Source organism: Lissotriton vulgaris, chromosome 8 (genome assembly GCF_964263255.1).
Source record: "Lissotriton vulgaris chromosome 8, aLisVul1.2, whole genome shotgun sequence".
NCBI classification, from domain to species: Eukaryota; Metazoa; Chordata; class Amphibia; order Caudata; family Salamandridae; genus Lissotriton; species Lissotriton vulgaris.
Window position 1 is genome coordinate 334855947 of NC_141696.1, and position 22527 is coordinate 334878473.

The window sequence follows — 22527 nt, forward strand, 5'->3', positions numbered from 1 at the left end:
TACTGTAGAAAGGCATTGTATAGAATAGATATTGATTGTAGCATCTAGGGGTTTGCTGCACAGCTTCCTAGCAAATATAAACAGTGCCTCAGTGGTTTGTTCGAGCCTTAGTTTCCTGATCTTAGTCAGGGAAGAAAATGTGGATTTTTGGTCAAAGGGTTTTCCTAGGAATGAGAAGGTGGGCACGTCTGAAAGCTTCTCACCGTTGATGTATTGTATCTTCGGGGTAGTATGTGTCTTCCCAATAACGATAGCATAGGATTTAGAGGTGTTTGTTTTGAGACCCAGACCTTTCATAAAGAGGTAGAATCTATTTAGAAGTTTTTGTAATCCAAACCCATTCCTGAAATTAGAACACAATCGTCTGCATATAAAAAAGCAGGCAGTTTCCTAGAATCAACCTTCGGTACATCAGCCTCTCCTAGGTAAAGATGTTCCTCTAAATCGTTGATGTATAGGCAGAATAAAAAAGGGGCCAATATACAACCCTGCCTTACACCCCCTTTCCAAAAACAATTGATGGACGGAATGTTGCACAATGGCAAAATATTCACCCCCAGTCACAGATCTGGGTTTAATCCACCGTTATTTTGCTCTCCACACCACCCCAGTTCAGACATGGCCGTATGCAAATCAGTCTTGACCCTGTGCCTCGTGGGAACAGTCCAGACCGAACTGCCAAGCCATGTCTTCCCTGGACCGGATTCAAGCATCCTAGGAGCAGTTTCTGGCTATCAGTCGTCATCAGCCAGGATAGCTTGATTCCAGTGGCATGGAGAGCACGGGACTCACGTCTGAGCATACCTGTCCCACTCGGGGTGACAAATGCAAAAACAATTGATGGACGGAATGTTGCACAATGGCAAAACATTCACCCCAGTCACAGATCTGGGTTTAATCCATCATTATTTTGCTCACCACACCACCCCAGGTCAGACATGGCTGTATGCAAATCAGTCTTGACCCTGTGCCTCATGGGAACAGTCCAGACCGAACTGCCAAGCCATGTCTTCCCTGGACTGAATTCAAGCATCCTTGGACCGGTTTCTGGCTATCAGCCGTCATCAACCAGGATAGCTTGATTCCAGTAGCATGGAGAGCACGGGACTCACGTCTGAGCATACCCATCCCACTTGGGGTGACAAATGCAAAAACAATTGATGGACGGAATGTTGCACAATGGCAAAACATTCACCCCCAGTCACAGATCTGGGTTTAATCCATCGTTATTTTGCTCACCACCCCATTTCAGACATGGCCGTATGCAAATCAGTCTTGACCCTGTGCCTCATGGGAACAGTCCAGACCGAACTGCCAAGCCATATCTTCCCTGGACCGGATTCAAGCATCCTAGGACCGGTTTCCTGGCTATCAGCCGTCATCAGCCAGGATAGCTTGATTCCAGTGGCATGGAGAGCACGGGACTCACATCTGAGCATACCTGTCCCACTCGGAGTGACAAATGCAAAAACAATTGATGGACGGAATGTTGCACAATGGCAAAACATTCACCCCCAGTCACAGATCTGAGTTTAATCCATTGTTATTTTGCTCACCAGACCAACCAAGTTCAGACATGGCCGTATGCAAATCAGTCTTGACCCTGTGCCTCATGGGAACAGTCCAGACCGAACTGCCAAGCCATGTCTTCCCTGGACCGGATTCAAGCATCCTAGGACCGGTTTCTGGCTATCAGACGTCATCAGCCAGGATAGCTTGATTGCAGTGGCATGGAGAGCACGGGACTCACGTCTGAGCATACCCGCTTCCTGACCCATTTCTTTTTAATTGGGTCAGTAAGCTCTCCATTTTTCCCATACCTCGCTGGCCTGTCACTCTGTTATGCACACGGGCCAGGAAGTGAATCAGTGCAAAATCAAAAACCAATCTTCTATTACTGTGTCACAAGGTACATTGGGAACCCCACCAACAGAAGATCTCTATTATGGGCTCTCTCTCTCTGAGTTACCAAAAAATTGCTGATTGGCTCAGTAAAAGGGCTACCAGCTTTATCATGAGCTGCAAGGTCTGCAGAACCACCAGGGACATCTCATGTTTACCCCGAAGATATCAACTGGGTAAAGGAGCTGAAATCTCGAAGGGCAAGCTATGCGGCAGAAGGGAACATTACCAGACAAATTGTACAGAGATCGACCAACTCCTTTTGTTATTTCTCATTACGCACTGGATTTCTAGGGATAATTCTGTAGACTGGAATCACTCTTACTTCCACATTCCCAGTGTTAACTGGATCTCTGATATGTTAACTCTGTTCTGAGAAATTAACACCCCTGCACCGGGGCACTCATGATGAGGACCTAAGTTGGATGACCTAAACAGTTAAGGATGTGCAAAGCTTGTTATTCACACAACAACGTTTTGCAGAGGTTCAAACTTCCACCCTTCACAAAGTTTTTGAAAATTCCCAGCCTGTAGTTGCCTTCACCTCTGCAAGTTTTTCTGTGAATTGAAAGATAACTTTCACTCATATCACAATCAAGGTGGAAAAGTGCTAAATTCTGCACAGGTAGTCAATTTTCTGTGCACAGTGGCAAATATGTTCATAGTTTTGTCCTTTAGTAGAGTTTTTCTCCACACAATGACAAAGATAGTCTGAGTTTTCCTCTACAAATTAAACATTTGCAACATAAAATGGTCCGAAATGTCATGATTTTTATCAAATGTGGAAAGGCACAAAACTTTCCAACTCTCTGATGCTCTCCAAAGGACTTTGCAGAGTTTGTGTGGAAAAAATGTGCAACTATGCGTTCCAGTTCAACCTGCGTTCTGCGCAGAGTGCCGCCCATGATTACTCGATGTTTGGTTTGGCCTACTGTGCAGACTGCCAGTCACCTCTCTTTCCATGTCCATTTTCATTTTGTGTCAAATAGCAGAACAGTGTTTAGACCTGCAACTGCCTCCTCAGCCGCAGCCAAGAGCACAACACTACAACCTAACAAGATAGCAGAACTGTAACTCAAGTGCAATTTATGGCGTTCTGCTGCCAAAGGCCACGATGCCTATTTACCATCGTGCATTATACCCCTGTTGCTGCCATGCACTTCATCCTTCTCTTAGAAAACACATTAACATACACCTATATCAGTCCACAAACTACTTGATCGGAATTGGTCCATTCCTACTGAGAAGCACTCCACTATGCCAATACACACAAAACTGTGCCTTTCACATGACACTCACAGCTCAATTCTATGCCAGAATAGCAGGTGAAATGCATACCCAAATAAACTAACCAAAGTTTGTGTTTGTGTCTTGGTTTATTTTACATAACAATGATTTGCTTTGTGTCTGGGCTGCTCTCTTACCTCTGTGAGTCTCATGTATGAGGTTTTGGCGTACGTCAATCTTGCGGCGCTGCCCTACAGCAAAACAAAAGGGCAGGAATGCGCCGTATCGATGAGCTATTTTCCCCTGTGCCGGTGCAGGATGGGTTGCCATGCGCCAACGCAGCCACCCCTGCACCATGTAGGCACCCTTGCACCATGGTGCAAGGGTGCCTGAGTGATGCGGCCGATTGATTTTGTGCAGAAGGGACACCTTTCTGCACAAAATCAATCAATTCAGGTGTTTTGCTCGTACTGCGTGTACTGCAGAATACAGCACACATAAAAAAGGAAGAAACGAAGACAAATGAAAACATTTCTCATCGCGCCTCACTAACGCCACCCCTGGGGGGGCATTAGATTAAGAGGCATTCCCAGGTTTGAGATTTCTCTGGTGTTGCGTGGGAACACACACAGCAACACCTATGGAACGCCCCTTTCAAGTAGTGTTCTGCATGAAAGGGTATATATTTACAAGGCCATGAAAAGCCATGTACAGTGGCTTAGAGGGGCCTTGTAAATATGCTGTGCCACCGGAACGTCAAAAAAGTGCCACAATGGGCCTCATAAATGAGGCCCTGTGTATGCAACGTTCAATAGATTTCAGAAGCTAGACAGAGAACAGGTGGATAAAGAAAAACAACTAAGGATGCATTACATAAATTACATTGTTGCAATTAGTCACCATAATTTCTATATTGCAGAGACAGCACCCGTGTTTTGCAGCCTTGCACCAAAATGTGTACCCCCGACAAATGTAGAACCTGCAGCAATGGGTTGGTTACGTTCCATTTATCTTTCAAAAACTGTATATGTGAGAAGGACCAATCAAACTATTCTTCTTCCTTTAACATGAGGTTCAAAGTTAGGAAAGTTAAGAACTGAAGATGGTTTTAAAAGCCAAAGAGCCTAAACCGCCCCACTCTCACCTTAAACATCCTCATCTATTTTAGATTTTGCAAAATGAATGCATTAAGTTGTACAGTGCAGCAGCCTATATACTCCACCCGGGGTGATTAGCGGACGTTATAAATTTACTGAAAATAATATATCAAAGGGGGACCGCAATACTGTATATTGGGGCTTGATGAGCCTGAGAAGGGACTGGGGAGCAAGTCTGTAAATGAGGAACGAAAGGCTGGATCTCTGCCTTAGAGAGGTTGCAAAGCTCAGCTCATGTCCACATCTGGATTGATGGGCCTCACCAACACTTAATACTCTCTTTTAGTGTGGAGACACAGAGAGTAGGGCTTGCCTTTGGGCTTGGTTGGTGCTATGTAGCAAAGACCCATTCGGAAAAATCAAATTTCTTTTTAACCCTCACACCAAACACATATATACACACACAGAATACATGTAGGATATAGCAGCACACATCCACCACAGCACCAACATGCTCTATAATGGGCTGCCACTTTGCGCCCACAGTCCCTTACCCCCAAGATACACCATTATATAACATCGATAACATAGCCCTACCCTATTTAACGTATATGTTACCCCGGTTCATAGCAATCTCCTACGCCGACGATACACAACTGCTTCTTTCTTTTGATAAAAATAACACCAGCATTCAGGTTACCTTGTCAGAGGGCATGAAAACAATAACTGACTGTATGAGTAACAACTTCCTTCAGTTGAATGCTAAGAAGACAGAAATCATGTTATTTAAAGGAGCAATAATAAAATGGTCCCCTAATTGGTGGCCAGGAGAACTGGGCCCGGCCCCATCCCCTAAACAAGTGGTAAAGAAGCTAGGGGTCCAGATTGACCAGAAATTAAACTTGGAGGAACATGATACTTCTACCTCGAGAGCCTGTTTCCACACACTAAGCCTACTTTGCAGTCTTCCCCCTACTCCCGCTGTCCACACGTAAAAGTCTGATACAAGCATTGGCCACAAGTCATCTGGACTACTGCAATGCCCTGTTGATTTCAGCCAACGTATCCTCCTTAAACAGACTGCAAGTGGTCCAGAACACGGCAGCTTGATTAGTGACCAACACCCCCCCAGAACAGCTTCACTTTCACTTCTCCGCAAACTGCACTGGCTCCCTATTCGTAAAAGGGTTAGATTTAAAATTTGCTGTATGGTCTCCAAGGCCCTTAACAACCTGGGACCAAGGTACATTACTGACAAATTGGTCCGAAATACCCCCTCAAGGACCCTTCGATCAGGGTCCAAAGACCGTCTTCTCATGCCTCGCACAAAACAGGCTAGGTTGGGGGGAAAATCCTTCTCTTATCTAGCCCCTTTGTATTGGAGTCCTCCTTCGACGCTGCACCAACTACATATCCTTCAGAAAGCTGCTAAAACCGCACTATTTTGATCCTCCTGAATAGCTAGCCAATGGCCGTTATAGCGAGGAGATATCCCGGTTGGGGTGATTCATGTGCTTTATAAATGACACAAATAAAATAAATAAATCACAACAGAGTAACTAAGACTCAGGTCTGCAATGGAAGCCCTACATTCGCATCCTGAGGCATCCCAAGATAGCCAATAACCCTACGAGTATATTCTAACAGCAGATTATGCACATCAAGGAGTGCCATGTCCACGTGTAGATCTCGGTGGAACTTGGGCTGAGTGCCCCAGCTGTGGCTTCCTCCCTCAACCTGTCTTACCCCCACGCCCGGTCAGGAACGCCGGTGTTGCTACCATTAGGGCGGGACTGATCAACGCCAGATCGATGGTTAAACATGCTGCGGATATTTTCGATCTTCTGGTGGATGGCCTGTTGGATGTGCTGTTCGTCACGGAGACGTGGATGACCAGCACCTCCGCTCCGAGTGTGGAACTCGCTGTCCCCAGAGGCTTTAAGATTGCGAGGGTAGACAGACCTTTGGGGAGAGGGGGCGGACTGGCTGTCATTTACAGGGAGGGGTGGTCCTTTGCTGCTGAGCCTCCGATTGCGGGTGTTGATGGCGAGGTTCTTCACTTTGCTATAAAACTATCCCCGCACTTCACCTTAGGTGGTTCCGTGATCTATAGGCCCCCTGGCCAGGCCAATCATTTCCTTGACTCCTTAGAAGAATATATAGTGCCGCGGGCCTTAAGCTTCCCTAGGTTCCTTTTGGTCGGCGACCTTAATATTCATGTAGATATTCCTGACTCACCGGATGCCCGCAGGCTCGGTGAAATTCTTACCCTGGCGCAGCTCAATCAATGGGTTACTGTCCCAACTCATGAGGGAGGTCATCTGCTTGATTTGGTCTGCTCCAATTTCCCGATTCAATCTGTGACAGTGGAAAAAACAACTTGGTCTGACCATGACCTGGTCAGGTTTGAATGGTTATCTGAGGAACCTGGTCCCACGCCCACCATCTACCACGCCCAAAAGATCAACTTGCCCGTGTTTAGACAGGCCCTGTCCAGAGCTCGCCCGAAAACTACGATGCTTCTGGACAAGGCGGTCGGTGAATTTAATGAGTGGGTGCGGCAGGCGGCCTCTGCTTCCATCAAACGTACAACTGTGTCTAGGGTACGACACTCTCCCTCCCAACCATGGTTCTCTCCTGAACTGAGGGTGATGAAACTTGGCTGTAAAAAATTAGAACGTGCGTGGAGATGCAGCTATAGCCCAGAGGCTAAAGCTGCTCTACGTCTAGCACAGAAAAGTTATTACGCAGCCATCAAGGGAGCAAAGGGGAACTACTACGCAGGACGCATTGCAAAAGCAGATAACAATAGCAGAGAGATCTTCACTATTGTCAAGAGCTTTGTTGCGCCTGTAGCTGATGCAGTTGCTCTTCCGTCCTCTGCGCAATGGTGCGAGGATTTGTCCACCTTTTTTATTAGTAAAATAGTGAGGATCCAGCAGGACCTTATGGCGGCTATGTCTGCTGACTGTGGAGTGACTGACATGTGTCCCATACTTTGTCCCTATTCAGGACAACAGCTTCTGAACTTTGGCCAAGTTACTGAGGGTGACATCTTGCCCCTCTTGCAATCTCTGAAATCGGGTTCTCCCGCTGATCCGTGCCCGGCTCGGGTGCTCTCGGAGGTTGCGGATTTGGTTTGTTCTGAGATCACTCAGATAGTGAACCTCTCCTTGGCTTCAGGGGAGGTGCCGCTTGGGTGGAAACAAGCCAAACTTCTGCCGCTTCTGAAGAAGCCAGGCTTGGACGCGACGGTTCCTGGGAACTATCGTCCAATTTCTCTTTTGCCAGCACTTACGAAAGTTTGTGAGAAGGTGGTGCTTCAACAATTGGAGAATTTTGTTGAATCTTCCAATGCCCTCCACCCTGCCCAATCGGGTTTCAGAGCTACTTATAGCACTGAGACAGCGCTAGTGGAGATGACGGAGGCGATTCGGGACTGTTTGGACGGAGGCAGTAGAGCGGTCCTAATTTTATTGGACCTCTCTGCCGCGTTCGATACCGTCCCTTACGAACTCCTTCTCGCTAGGCTGTCCTCTATTGGCATTGGGGGAACGGTGCTGTCCTGGCTGTCCTCGTTTCTCTCCGACAGGTCCCAGCAGGTCTGGATGCCCCCCCACGCTTCGAATCCTAAACCTCTTCTCACGGGGGTCCCCCAGGGCTCCACTCTTAGCCCCTTACTGTTCAATGTTTACATCACCCCCTGGTTTATCTAGCGGAACAGTATGGGGCTAAGATAATTGGGTATGCGGATGATACCCAACTGCTGTTCACCTGGCCTGACGATAAATTGGACCCATCAGTAGTTCATCGGTGTCTGTCCTCTGTATTTCGCTGGCTGACTCAGGCCCAGCTGAAGTGCAATGAGGACAAGTCGGAGGTGCTTTTTTACGGTTCCTTCCCCCCTCTGTTTAAGAACACACTGTGGCCCCCTAACATTCCTAGCCCGAAAGAGATGGGAAGACCGGCTAAAAACCTGGGCATCTGGTTTGCAGAGGACCTCAGATTTGAGGAGCATATAAAAAAGCTGACAGGCACTTGCTTTGCCACACTGAAAATGCTCCGCAAGTTTTTTCCTCTGCTCCCTAAAGAGGCTAAGGAGACGGTTGCCCGAGCTCTTATACTGGCAAGGCTGGACTACGCGAATGCTTTGTTCAGCGGTATTCCGGCCTACCTGGTGAAGCGCCTGCAAATCATCCAGTACGCGGCCGTCCGTCTGATATTTAACATCCCCAGATGGAAGAGCGTACGTGCTGAGATGAGCACCATTCATTGGCTCCCGGTTGCGCAGCGCATCTTGTTTAAATCTCTGGTGCTGGCGTTCAGAGCCATTCACAACCAAGGCCCTGTCTATCTGAGAAAGAGATTTGTTTGTTATGTGCCAACTCGCTCTCTCAGATCATCCACGCAACTGAAACTGTTCCTTCCACGTTTCAAACGCGCCAGACTGGGTGGCCAGTCAATCTCTGTGATTGTGGCCAAGGCGTGGAACGCTCTACCTCTTCATCTGCGTTCCTCCCAAACTGTGGCGCTATTTAAGAAAAATTTAAAAACACACTTATTCAAGAGTTCAATATAAGCTGTTTTCTCTGTGGTTCTGTTTCCCGCCTTTCCCCTCGCGCCAGGATACTCTCAAGTAACGGAGCGCGCTACAAAATAGTTTATACATACATACATACATACAAAAGATTCCATCAAAATGATGTAGCAGCAGGAATGAAACAGCACAGCAACCAATCTATCTGCTTAATCAATTTAGGGGATAATCGCTTGACATTTTTTCTCATTTCATCCACTTAAAGTCCAATGGAATGGATGATTTTAAAGGGTGAGAAATTCCATTAATGTGTACGTATAGGAATATTTACATCTCGTATTGTGACTATGCAGTTCTATTCTGTGCAATATTTGAGATAAAACCGATACCATTTAATGTGTGCCAGTAACTTGAAGACACTTATGGAAATTCCAACTGGCCAGTAATGAAGGTTTCACGGAATAAGGAATTTTGGACATTAGACTTTACAGATTAAGATGAAAAAGAATAAAGTTAGGAGAAATAACAAATAAACCACCGGGCACAATTATACATCAATAACCAGTTTCATTTAGCATTTGGAATTAACTGAATTTCCAGCTTTTCCTGCTTTCCACTTAGTGATTGAGTGGATGCAATGTTTTTTTTTAACCAATTTTTATTGTTTTGATCAAATTACATTCATTAGACAGTGCTGATTCAGTCAGCTGTTCTTAGCAAACACTTGTTACATTGTCATGTATACCGAGAAAGGAGCACATGTTTCGATATAAATGAACTTGAAATCTCCACAAACATAACAAGATAGCAGATCACAGAGATATGCTGGGCGGTAAGAAAGCCAGCATACTAGATGCCGCACAGTCCAGACATACGGATAATACCGCGGCTGCTAGTATAACAGCCATTATTAATAGTTTTCACACTACCATATGTGGAGTCAAAGTCCCACCGTGATGGAAGGAGGAGTGACAAGCATCCAGTCTGCCCTACACTACAGAGGAGCAGCTTTATGAAGCCATATCAGTACCACCTCTGATAGGTCCCTGGCCACGTGCCAGTAAGCTCGCAACACCCAAGTCCATCACCCGTTCAATGGGGCTTCCTATATATCCTGTAGATCACGTAACAAGTTATCCCACAGATCAGCAATTGGAGCCCTGCAGAGGCCCCCGAATTCATCCCTGCGCAGATCGATTGCCTCGCCACTACACCATTTGAGAGTCCCTGCGTGCCAGTGTTGTAGTGTTGGGAGTGCAATGACCTTCCAATGCATAGTAATGGCCCGGCGGGTGATGAAAATCTCCAAATCTTTGAATCGATTGGACACCTTTTGAACCCTCTTCTGCCTGAATATCTCTAACAGCACTCCCTCCAAGGTAAATAGATAGGAACGACCTGTCACTGTGGTAAGTACATCTGTGAATCCGAACCACAGGGTTGCACCATCCAGGCATGACCAGAAAATGTGTATTGGACCCGATTTGGGTGCATAACATTGTGGACAAAGAGGGGAGGACTAAAAAATTCTATGCAGGACAGACTGGGTGAGATATGCCCTGTGCAGTATGTTGAATTGAATGTACTGGAACTTGGCATTCTGACATACTTTGCATGGGTAGTGTATAGTGCGTTCCCACTCCTTGGGTTCCTCCTATATGTGTTTCCCAGAGTCGGCGAACAGGCAACAGAGGGTCAGTTGCCGTATATATGTCAAGGCTTTAACAAACCAGGTTACCAGCTTCCGACCAGCTCCCATGATGTGCAGGGCATGGGTTAGTGGGTGATGCTCTGGCTCAGTGTCCGTGACACTCCATGGGTCTCCCAGCTCAGCCATTAGTGTTCCATGTGCCAAGAAATGTCTCACCGGTATGTCATGATCTTCCTGCAACTGGCCAAAGGGTGTCAACTCCCGGTTTCTGAACCGATCCTCCACCGATGTCAACCCAGCGTCCCTCCAGGCCGTCAGCCTTTCTCTACCCATGCTTGTTTGGACCTGTGTGATGAAGCTCAGACTAATGGCCAGAGAGTATGGGATAATGTCCGGCATGAGCCTCAGGCCCCTCATAGCTCTGATGAGCAACTCTCGTACGCTCTCGTACACTGCAATCCAGAGAAAAAACATTGATTGTGGTTGAGTGGATGTATATATGCTGATGTATCAAAATGCCTGGGGTAGTGAAAGGGACACCATACCTCCATTGTTCCTAATGACACCACAGGAATGACCCCCTGTCCTTCCCTTAGCCCTTCAACAGTTTACTTATTATTATTATTTATTATTTGTATGTGGCGCACAAATCATCCCCAAAGGGATCTCTCGGCGCCCGGGATGCAGACTGCCATGTACAAAGTCAGAGCACTCAAAATAACCATGTTTTTAGTTTCTTCTTGAAGGCCGTGAATGTGGGACAAATCCGGAGGTCTTTCGGTAGTGCATTCCAGTGTCTGGGGGCAACATGAGAGAAGGCGCGTCGCCCCATCCTAGACTTTTTAATTCTAGGGATTTGGAGAAGCTTATGACCCCTGGATCTTAACTGACGAGTTGGGGTATACCATGATAATTTCCTCCTTAGATATTCAGGTCCTAGACCAATCAGAGCTTTAAAAACCAGACAGAGGAGTTTAAAAACAGCTCTTTTCCTCATGGGTAACCAGTGCAGCTCATTCAATAGGGGGAAGGAAGGGGTGTGTGGGGGTTGATTAAGAGCAAAGCGGGCCGCTGTGTTTTGCACGACTTGCAGTTTGGAAAATAAATCTTCCCTCATCCCTACCAGCAGGGCATTTCCATAGTCAAGCCTACTGACTAGAAGTTCCTGTAACAGGACTTTCCTGGAAGAGAGAGGGATCCATGGGAAAATCTTCTTTAGCATGCAAATTAATCCAAAACATTTACCAGCTAAGATTTTCACATGCTCGTCCATGGATAATTTGGAGTCAATTAGCACACCTAGATTTTTTATCCAGTTTTTTGGTCTCAGAGCTTCTCTCAGTTCCTCTGGCCACCACTCATTGGTCCATATCTGTTCGGCTTTCCCGAACAGTATGATCTCAGTTTTATTTGAGTTCAATTGTAAAAAATTTGATTTCATCCATGCTGCAATTTTTGTCATGCATAACTTGAACCTGTCCCTCGTCCCACCTGAGCCCTTCTCTATTGGGACAATAATCTGCGTGTCGTCGGCATAAGAGATGGTCTGAAACCCGCAGGATTTAATCACGGAAGCCAGAGACGACACGTAAATGTTGAACAATATAGGGCTTAATACAGAGCCCTGAGGGACTCCCTTGTCCACAATTTTTGTCCCAGACACAAAAGTATCAAGTTGTACACATTGAGATCTCTCGGTAAGGAAACTCTGCATCCAGTCCAGCGCCTTCCCCGTGACACCGATCTCCCACAGTTTCCCCAATAGGATCCTGTGGGAGATGGTGTCAAAGGCCACCGATAGATCTAAAAGGACTAGCATAGTGGGGTTCCCTTCATCCAACAACAACCTGATTGTGTCTGACACCTCAGTTAGTGCAGACTCCGTGCTGAACCCAGCAAGGAAACCCGATTGTGATGGATCAAGAAGGTTGTGCTGTTCCAGATACTCTGAGAGTTGATAATTAACCGTAGACTCATTGATTTTTGAGCATAAAGGAAGAAGGGAGATCGGCCTATAATTTTGAAGGTCTCCATGATCAGCTGAGGTTTTTTTTTGCAGTGGCTTGATGAATGTCTTTTTCCATTTCAACAGGAAAGAGGCAGAAGATAAGGACAGATTACAAATTTCCATAATAGGATTTGCCAGTTCTAAACCTAGGGCAGACATAATATGGGGAGGAGCGACGTCAGCTGGCGAGCCAGACTTACTATGTTTTAAAGATGAGAGCACTTGCTCCCTCGTTATAGGCGAGAAGTACTCCAATTTCGGATGTATAGAATTGTCTTGGGCCGGAATTTCTACCATATGTTCCAGATTAGAAGTGAAAGAGTTATAGATCTTGTCTATTTTGCTGATGAAATACAAGGCAAGTTCCTCACAAAAATCTTGCGAGGGGGGACATGTGGAGATACTGACGTTGGGGAGGTAAATTCTTTTAGAACTTTAAAAAGTTCTTTAGAGGAGCCTTTGGCTCCATCTATACGGGTGGCTAGATGTGAACGCCTAGCTGTGTTACAGTTCTTCAGATAGGCCCTGTGTGAAGTGCTATAGATCAATCCGTCTTCCTTGGATTTAGTCCTCCTCCATTTGCGTTCCTTGACTCTACATGCCGCTTAGCTTAGCTGCTGTTGGACTAAGGAAAGGTGAGTAGTATAAACCACATACAGTACAAAGAACTCTAGGAAGCCTGTTTGCTTTATGTTCCTGTCCCTGTCTTGGATCATGACCCTGAGACCAAGATTGGCAAGTGTAGTCCCAGGAGAGAAAATGGGAGTCAGTAAAAGCTGTTGTTATATCTGGCTGCCTCCAATTGACATCATGAGTGAATCTTTAATAACCATTTGATAGTCAGCTTGATACAACAGAAACCATTTGCCACTGATTAACTGGAATTTCCAAAGATGTTACACCCTATTAATAGATACAATCACATGATTTATAAAGTGGAAGGTACATTAACGTCCGACAAAAGGATAGGCACAGCTTGCATTAGCTATCACACTGTAAAGGGTATAGGATTCTTCAGCTGCTCATAAACACTTCCCAGAGTATGTAACATGATATAACTATTCCAGATGAATTAAACAAATGAGAGTGGATACATATGTGGTAAAAATAGGCCTTTTTGTTAAAGAAATACATTTGCAAGGTGCACGCGTACACATGTTTTTTGTAAAGGGTTTTATTACATGGCAGGAACAAATATTTAAACAATAATTTCAGTTTTTCTTAGCAGTAATTAGGTCAACATGACATGAAAAGCTGTACGCTGCCTTCATCTTGCCAAACATACAGTAGACAGATGGATAACCGATGCCTCACCTCCCCTGTAGCAGTAAGGAACCGACACATCACCTTTCATGCGTAGTAAGGAAACAACGCATCATCCTGCTTTTCTGGTGCTTCACCTCCCCAGCTCCTTGCCTCGTCTTTGATTTTTAACTCCTCTAAGGTACTTTGTCCTAAACAAGCGCATCCATTGATTTCTATGGATTAAACATGCTTAATATTTTTAAAGTGATATTTGGACTTGTTTATGTTTAATTTTTGTCGTATTTGTCTTATTTTATTCAGATACATTTTGGATATTTTTCTAAACCGGTGTGGGCTTCTTTTGTAGTGTTTTCACTATGTTACTGTGTGTGTGTGTGTGTGTAGATATGCTTTACACATTGCCTCCGAGATCAGCTTGACTGCTCTTGCCAAGCTACCAAGGGGTGAGCTGGGGTTATCCTAGCTTTGTGACTTCCTTACTCTGACTAGAGTGAGGATTCCTACTTGGACAGGGTTCTAACCACTGCCAACTAGAGACTCAATTTCTAACACTAGAGATATATATACCTACTGGTGGTTGCCTGTAGGTAGTTATAGTTAGGACCATGTTTCCATTGGAAAAGTGTTTTTTTGCTTGCCTATATCTTCAGCGCCATTCGATGCATCTTCACAAAACTTTACCAAAAAAAAGTGTGCCAGTGAATTCTTGTTTCAGGGTGATCCATCAAGTGGGGGCCAAGAATAAGGGGTGTCAAAAAGTGCATTTTACCATGTTAAATCTCATAAGACCGTTGAGTATGTCTACAGCCTGAACAATTGGATTGAATTACACCAAATTTAGCAGCAAGGTAGATTTGGTTATGCAGATTGTCCTTTTTGTTATTTGGTTTAAATCTTTTCAGTAGTTGTTGAGAAATTTAAGAGAATAAGGTCAGTGATATCTTTGGCCGCGGCTAATTCGCGAATAATAAGCTTGTGCAGGGACTGCTGAGCTTTGATTGGCTGCCAACACTTCAAACAAGAAGTGTTGGCAGCCATCTTGGGACTCAGCTTCAGCTTAGTACCCCCAAAAATATTTTTCAAAAAGAAAAAGAGGCAGGGTAGGAATACCATGGCCCCCAAACTTATTCATGAGGTTCCAGAGAGACCCCTCCAACGCATAAAGCATTTGAAGAAAAAAATTGCCATGAATTTGCGGAATTCGCAGCAAAAAAATACAGAAAAACCAAGAGCGGGCTCCATTCTTGTTTCGGAAATAGACACCGCATGTGCCAAGTCCCAGGGGCATGTGCATATATACATGAAGATTTAAAGAAGGGGGGGCGAACGGGGCTCCCCTCCTTGGGCATTTTTATGCCCCGGGGACCACCTCCTCCCGGGGCTTATGTTTGGATTGCGGGTGGCCACATGGATCACCCCAGGCCCCGGGGACCGCTGCCTCCTCATCAAAGAGATAAATAAGATCAATTATAATAAATTAATGAAAACCACCACTTCGAACTTAAAAAAATGGCACCGACTTCCATTAAACCTAATTGGCAGAATAAATTTAATAAAAATGAAAATAATACCCAAATACTTATACCTATTCAGATCAATTCCTTTGGCGCAAAATAGGTCTTTCTTCAAACAATTAGATAGCGTTTTTTGCAACTTTATTTGGGGTTATAAGAGAGCTAGGAGATCGCTAAAGATGTTAAAAAACAAAATCGGATCAGGCGGTCTCAATTTTCCTGATTTAAAACTTTATTTTTGGGCCTCATTTATAAGGCGTATTAGATCCCTATTAGATTCAGAGAATCTGCTTTTTTACCACCATTTACTTTTAAAAGAAGACTCTAAACAGTTTCTACTTCGTATCACTGACCCGAATTTCTACAAAAGGGTAAAATTTAAGACAGCACGGGACTTAGTAAAGATATGGAAAGATATACAAATACATTGCAAAAACAATATATATCACACTCAACTAACCTTATGGGATAATCCTGGACTACCTAGCATATTCAGCGACGGGGAATCCCGAAGATGGCAATCGAAAGGAATCAAGGTACTGGGGGACTTATTTACTACTCAAGGCATGATGGATTTCCGCACTTTAAAACAAATATATGGATTACCAGACACACACGAGTTTAAATATAGGCAAATTTATGATTTTCTCGTGCGGAAGAATAAAATCAAAGTCTTATCAAGCGGGGGTATCTGGGATATCCTAAACTCAAAAAAGGAAAAATCAATAATAAGTTTGGCATATAAGATACTGACAGATATAAGAATGAACGATAACGAAACAATAGCAATTAAATGGAATGCAAAACTAGGTACTAATATAACAGGAAAACAGATAACCGACGCGTACACGGACATCCATCACCATGTAAGATCTTCTAGTCTGCGCCTACAACAATACAGAACCATATATATGCTATACTACACACCAGAAAAGATATCTAAATGGGCTTCAAATAATATTCTGGGTGAAAAAACCAAGTGCCCAAAATGTGACGAATATGCAGCAGATCTAACACATATGCTGTTCACATGTCCAAAACTTGGGAAGTTCTGGGAAGAAGTGGGGAAAATTCTAGCTATAAAAAACGTTACCAGCACATCAATTACAGCCCCCATGGTAATATTAGGTTTATACACTACAAATCAACCACATCCCGTACTATTATCCATCTTACTATCCTGCGCTAAACTAATTTTAGCTAGAGCTTGGGTCAGTCCTAAGCCACCTAATGCCTTGGAATGGTGGTACTTAGTTAACGAAATCAATACCATGGAATGTACATTGGCAGAACTTAGAGGTGTCAAATCATTGCAGAAATACGAGAAAATATGGGGAATACTAGAATTGAACTGAATTGAACTGAATTGACATTAAGTCTCGATTTATGTACATTGATGATAAGCTGGGAGATGATCATGTCTGTATGTGACAAACTTGTTTAATCTGAAATAATATTTGATTGTATTTTGTAACTCAATACCAGGTGAAAATAATAAAAATATTTTAAAAAAAAAAAAAAAGGAAAAGTGTTTTTTTGCTTGCCTATATCTTCAGCGCCATTCGATGCATCTTCACAAAACTTTACCAAAAAAAAGTGTGCCAGTGAATTCTTGTTTCAGGGTGATCCATCAAGTGGGGGCCAAGAATAAGGGGTGTCAAAAAGTGCATTTTACCATGTTAAATCTCATAAGACCGTTGAGTATGTCTACAGCCTGAACAATTGGATTGAATTACACCAAATTTAGCAGCAAGGTAGATTTGGTTATGCAGATTGTCCTTTTTGTTATTTGGTTTAAATCTTTTCAGTAGTTGTTGAGAAATTTAAGAGAATAAGGTCAGTGATATCTTTGGCCGCGGCTAATTCGCGAATAATAAGCTTGTGCAGGGACTGCTGAGCTTTGATTGGCTGCCAACACTTCAAACAAGAAGTGTTGGCAGCCATCTTGGGACTCAGCTTCAGCTTAGTACCCCCAAAAATATTTTTCAAAAAGAAAAAGAGGCAGGGTAGGAATACCATGGCCCCCAAACTTATTCATGAGGTTCCAGAGAGACCCCTCCAACGCATAAAGCATTTGAAGAAAAAAATTGCCATGAATTTGTGGAATTCGCAGCAAAAAAATACAGAAAAACCAAGAGCGGGCTCCATTCTTGTTTCGGAAATAGACACCGCATGTGCCAAGTCCCAGGGGCATGTGCATATATACATGAAGATTTAAAGAAGGGGGGGCGAACGGGGCTCCCCTCCTTGGGCATTTTTATGCCCCGGGGACCACCTCCTCTCCGGGGCTTATGTTTGGATTGCGGGTGGCCACATGGATCACCCCAGGCCCCGGGGACCGCTGCCTCCTCATGGGTGGATTGATCATAATGGGGGGTATCGTGGATCCCCCTGTTCCCAGGGACCACCACCTCCCTAGGGCCTATTTAACATTGAGACCTTGTTGGAGGCCCAGCCGCCTTTCTCAACCACTCTACAATGGGACCTCCTGGCGCACTACTGGTTGGGGGATGGAGTCCCCTTAGCTGCTGAGGGTCTTTGGGTGCCAAGATCCCCCATTGTTGCCACAACTAAGTCCCCCACCGGGAGCTTGCTCTTAACTTGTCGCAGGGGCCTGCTGGCGGACTACTGGTTGTGGGATAAAGTCTAGGGGTGAATGCGCTGGTAAACAACGCTCCACCATTGGCTGGCTGAGTTTTTGCCAAACTCTGCATTCAAAGTGGAGCACAGAGTTACAAAACTCTGCAACCTCTGCTAGCAGAGTTGAGTTTACCGCCCACCCCTATCAGAGAGACACAAACATGAGACCCAATTCTCACCAATATACCCACTGAGACACTCATGCACTCCCACACACACTTAGGGTTCGACTTCGAGTCTGGAGTTTGCGGGCGTGCAGCGATAGTGGTCTTCTGACCGCCCTATTACAATTAAGACGGTCGGGCCACCATTGCCCCGCTGCAAACACCAGGGAACCACCGTTCCTTGGAGTAGTTGCGGCAGCATAGAGGCAGCAATACGCTTGGCGTCACCACCCTGGTTCCGCCAAACAAATAACAAGTTTCCTCTTCGCCGTGGTTTTCATGGCGGTTTCTCCTCAATGAAAACCGTGGCAGATAGGTAACAAAGGGGGCATCAGGGCCATGGGATGCATGCACAGGAGCACAACATGTGCCCCCATGGGTGCATGCAACCCAGATCCTGCACGGAACTGTTTTTGGCATTCCTAATACGGTGCCCATTTTCAGAGGCACCACCGTGGGAACGCTTGTAATCTGGTGGGCGGCCTGCATTGGAGGGGTGGACCCAGTGCTGCACCGCCAAACTCATGATCAGACCCTTGAGTGTTAATGGTTAGTGGTTACAGTTAGGAAATAAAGCATTTCAAAAGGTTGAAATTCACAGAAAAAAACAAAGGTTACAGAGACGTTATAGTTAGGCTCAGATTTCACACTTACAAAACCAGTGAAATTCAGCCGTTATAGTTACCGGAGCTAACTATAACTTACCAGATTTCATGTTACCAAGGACTCAGTGCTCCAATCCTGGGCTTGTCTTATACAAATCATTACTTTCAGGTGAGTTCTTTCAAATTTAACAACTGACATGCTACTACCCGCTGTCATTGGGTTCTCTCACTAAACTGCAGCAGCAGACTACTGCGTATTTGGCAACACTGAGTCATCTGGTAACCATTCCACCACCACACTGACACACTTCAAGCTTTTGTATGCTGACAGCAAACAGAGCCACCTTTGTCCCTATTTCCCCTACACCTACAAACACTCCCTGAACGTTCCCTACACACTATACATGTATGGCCCTAAACTGTCTCCGTCTTATAGGACTGTGTTTTAGAAGGTATTGGCTTTTTAGCCAACAGCTGTAGGCATGCTTGCAGTCGCGGCTCGCAATACTCGCAGGTGTGGGGTTGGGTGGGGGTTGCAGTCGTGCGGGAGGGGTTAAAAGATTTTTTATTTTTATTCTTCCCTGACCGGGCCTGGCGCGGCCTCTGCTGCTGGGCCGGGTCCCGCGTTTGGGGTTTTTCTGCTTTTGAACAGGAACAGGCATGCTCCCTCCCCTCCTGTGAGCCAATCACAATGATGCAATTGGTGCAGACAGTGCCCAGCCGGGCGCCTGGAGGGATGCTTAAGCCCACATAGGGAAAATGTAGAGTGCGTAGAGTGCGCATGACCCAGAGGGCTGACCAAACAGTCAGGGCCCACAACATTGGGCAAGCTACTCCTCCGCCACCAACTAGGCATGCCCTGCCTTCTGCTTTATCGCAGTGCGAGAAGCAGAGACATAAAAAGGTATTTAAAATACCAATTTTGTTTCTGGGCGACGCTCCTCTGCCCTAATGGAGGAGCCGCCCAGGCTTGTACTTGCAGACATACACTTATCAAGAAGACAAATCAAATAATCCAAGCAGCTTTACTACTGAAATGGAAATCCAGACTAAAGCGCACCCTCAGTGTGAGGTGAGACCAGTCGACAGTTCTGATGGCAGCTCAGCATGCCCCTGCTAGAAATGACCCCCACATGAATGCATGCACGATTACCTCCTATTTGCAGTGGCGGCTCGCCAAGGGACTGCAGCGGGACGGTGAGGCGGGCGGGGAGGGGCATGGTGGGGGGTAGTGGAGATCAACATACGGCGGACAGGAGTAAGGTAAGTAATTAAATAAAAATAGAAAAATTACCTTGCGCGCGCTGCATCGCCAAGTTAGCGCCCCGTCCCGCCTCACAGCCTCGCATCACTCCCTTGGCGAGCCGCCACTGTCCTATTGAGAAAATCCTTATAAGAACCTCAAGGGGAAGCAGTGTTTGGAAAGCCATTATCAATGAAAGCAACATCAAGACAGTGACATGGAGCAGCCGTCTTCGCTACAGAAATACAAGTGACGTAAAGCAAACATTTCACGACAGAAAAAACAGACCCGCCTAAGGACCGTTTATTTTTATGCCGGTGTTTATGTTTCAAACTCAAGTTCTTTTTTCTAAGGTGAAGACAACATCCGTAATGAGACTTGAACTACTTTAAACATTTTCGAGGAGCATCCATTGTACATCCGAGGTGTGGAGGGTTTACATCACTTATAAAAGACCTACTATGTAAAACGCAGTCGAAATATACAACTCTATGATTGTTAGTCCATGTGGTTTGTTATGACGTTCTAATTAGGGGTGGTCTCGAGCTTAAACAAAGAACACGTCTGCATGGCCTGGGAGTAGTGTGATGGGTCACGTGAAATGCTATCGTTTCAGAGAAAGAAAGGGAATTCATGAGGTAAGCACATAGCTATTTGTGTGGAAAGAACAGGAGTTGGGTTCACCGAGCTCAGTCATCCTTAACAGTCTGCATCTGTTGTAATCCAACTGTTACAGCTCTCTCTATCCTGCCTCCCTCCTCCACAAATATGTTTTCATGAATTCCGTTTTTTATTTTAAATTAATAGTTTAAGTCAGTTTAAAGTACACCGTGCAAACTCATAAATTATAACATGAATTGAGGGGATCAGATTCCTACACAGAGCAATAAAGAAATAAAAAAACATATGAGGTTTTGAGATTATTTACACAAGATGTCCAATTCTGTTGAGGGGTTGAAGGCGCAACTGCAAAGCATGGAGGCCATTTTAAATGAAGTTAATCAAAGCCATGACAAGCAGAAAGTGACAGGTAATGGATGCTGAGAAATGAGGGCAGTGATGGATTATTTCCAGATGTAGTTACAAGCCATAGCCCAAAATATACCTAAGGCAGTAGAGGCTTGTTTGTTGACAAAGCCCCTGAGCTGTGAGCATGTGCTCTATGACCTCCCTAGAGCACTTCACTGGAACTATTAACAAGCATTGGCAAAACCAATGGATCTCGCCCATGGAATGGCAGCTTTATAGGGACGGGATGATAGGAAACAGGGAAGGGGTGGGGATAAGTTAATAAAAGAAACATGGGATAAGAACAGGGAGGAGAGATGGTGGGGATAAGTTAAATAAGTATTAAAAAAAGAGCTATGAAGCAGCCAGCGTTTACTGCATCATACCAGCTTGGGCCAGAAAAAGTTTTTACATCTTCAGGGTTTTTTTAGAGTGCACACAGAGCTGTACTGGACGTGTGCTATTGGAAAAATGCACAGATTTACTTCCGAGTTGTTAAATTGACACTGTGTTTTGGAGGACAACTTACAGATGCACATCTGTGTTTCAACCACCTGCGTTTTTTCTCCCTTCACTGTATACATAAGTATTATGTCTTTGCTTATATCTTTATGCATCCTCATGTTCTGCGATGTGATGCAATTGTTCTTTTCTTTTGTGTATGTAAAGCGCTCTGATACCCACGGGTCTTGCTAGCGCTATATACATCTTTATCAATAACATCTGTTTACTTCTGAGTTGAATACACATGGCGTATTAGGTGCTTTGAGCTTCAGTGACGTGTATGGTGCTCGGTTTACATGTTTGTTACCGTGAATAGGAGCTAACTGCCACAGAGTCTAATTATAACAGAAGTCTGCCCATGGTAAGTGCTTCATGGATGATGTTCCCCTTTTCCATTTCCGGACACATGTAATTTCTTTAAACAGGAGGGTGGAGCCAGCGAAGGCATCAACTCTCTTCTCCTGATTGGGGTACGCGTGCATGGTGCGTGTCACTATATGTCCCTCAAGATTACAAACAGATACAGCAGAAAGTGTGTAGAGCACCAGGAAGCAATATGAGAGTTGTCATAGAAGGTGTTGTGGTGGCACCAAAGGCACTGTGACTGCCACCACACCTTGCGTAGCGCAAGGTAAGAAGTGCCCCATCACTCAAGAGGCACACTGCTAACTGGTGATATCATGTGCAGTGTAGAATCCATTGTTTCCCCGCGATTGAACAGTGTGAACATTTGCACGCATGCCGCTTCAGCTTGTGGCCTCATTCTGGGTTAAAATCCCCCAGTCAAGACTGCAAAGGGGGCGTGGCAAACACATCTCTTCAGCATGTGATTTCATTCTGGGTGACCATCCCATAGCAAGAAAAAGAAGTGATGCATTTTAAGTGCTGCCCAATGAAAAGGCAGCAAAGACAAACGACAATGATGCCGACGAGTGGTAAGCTATGGGTGAGCTCCAAGCCCATTACTGAACACAAGAGTCTCACAAGCGAGAGTGCATGCGTTACAGCACGCTCTCGCAGGCTTGACAGAAAAAAAGGTATCCTGCGATGTGCCTTGATTTGAAGTCAGAGTGTTGGCGAAAAACCACTGAGTGTCTGAAGGAGCTTAGGTACACAGTATTCGACCAACTGCCTTAACTTGAAGAAAATTCTATTTCTGGG

General features: G+C 45.1%; 1 protein-coding gene across 1 annotated transcript in view; it reads right to left on the reverse strand.

The window, feature by feature from the left end:
- Window positions 1-22527, reverse strand: part of CCDC80 (coiled-coil domain containing 80) — a 315033-nt gene that overhangs the window by 106408 nt on the left and 186098 nt on the right. The gene's annotated exons all lie outside the window — the stretch shown is intronic.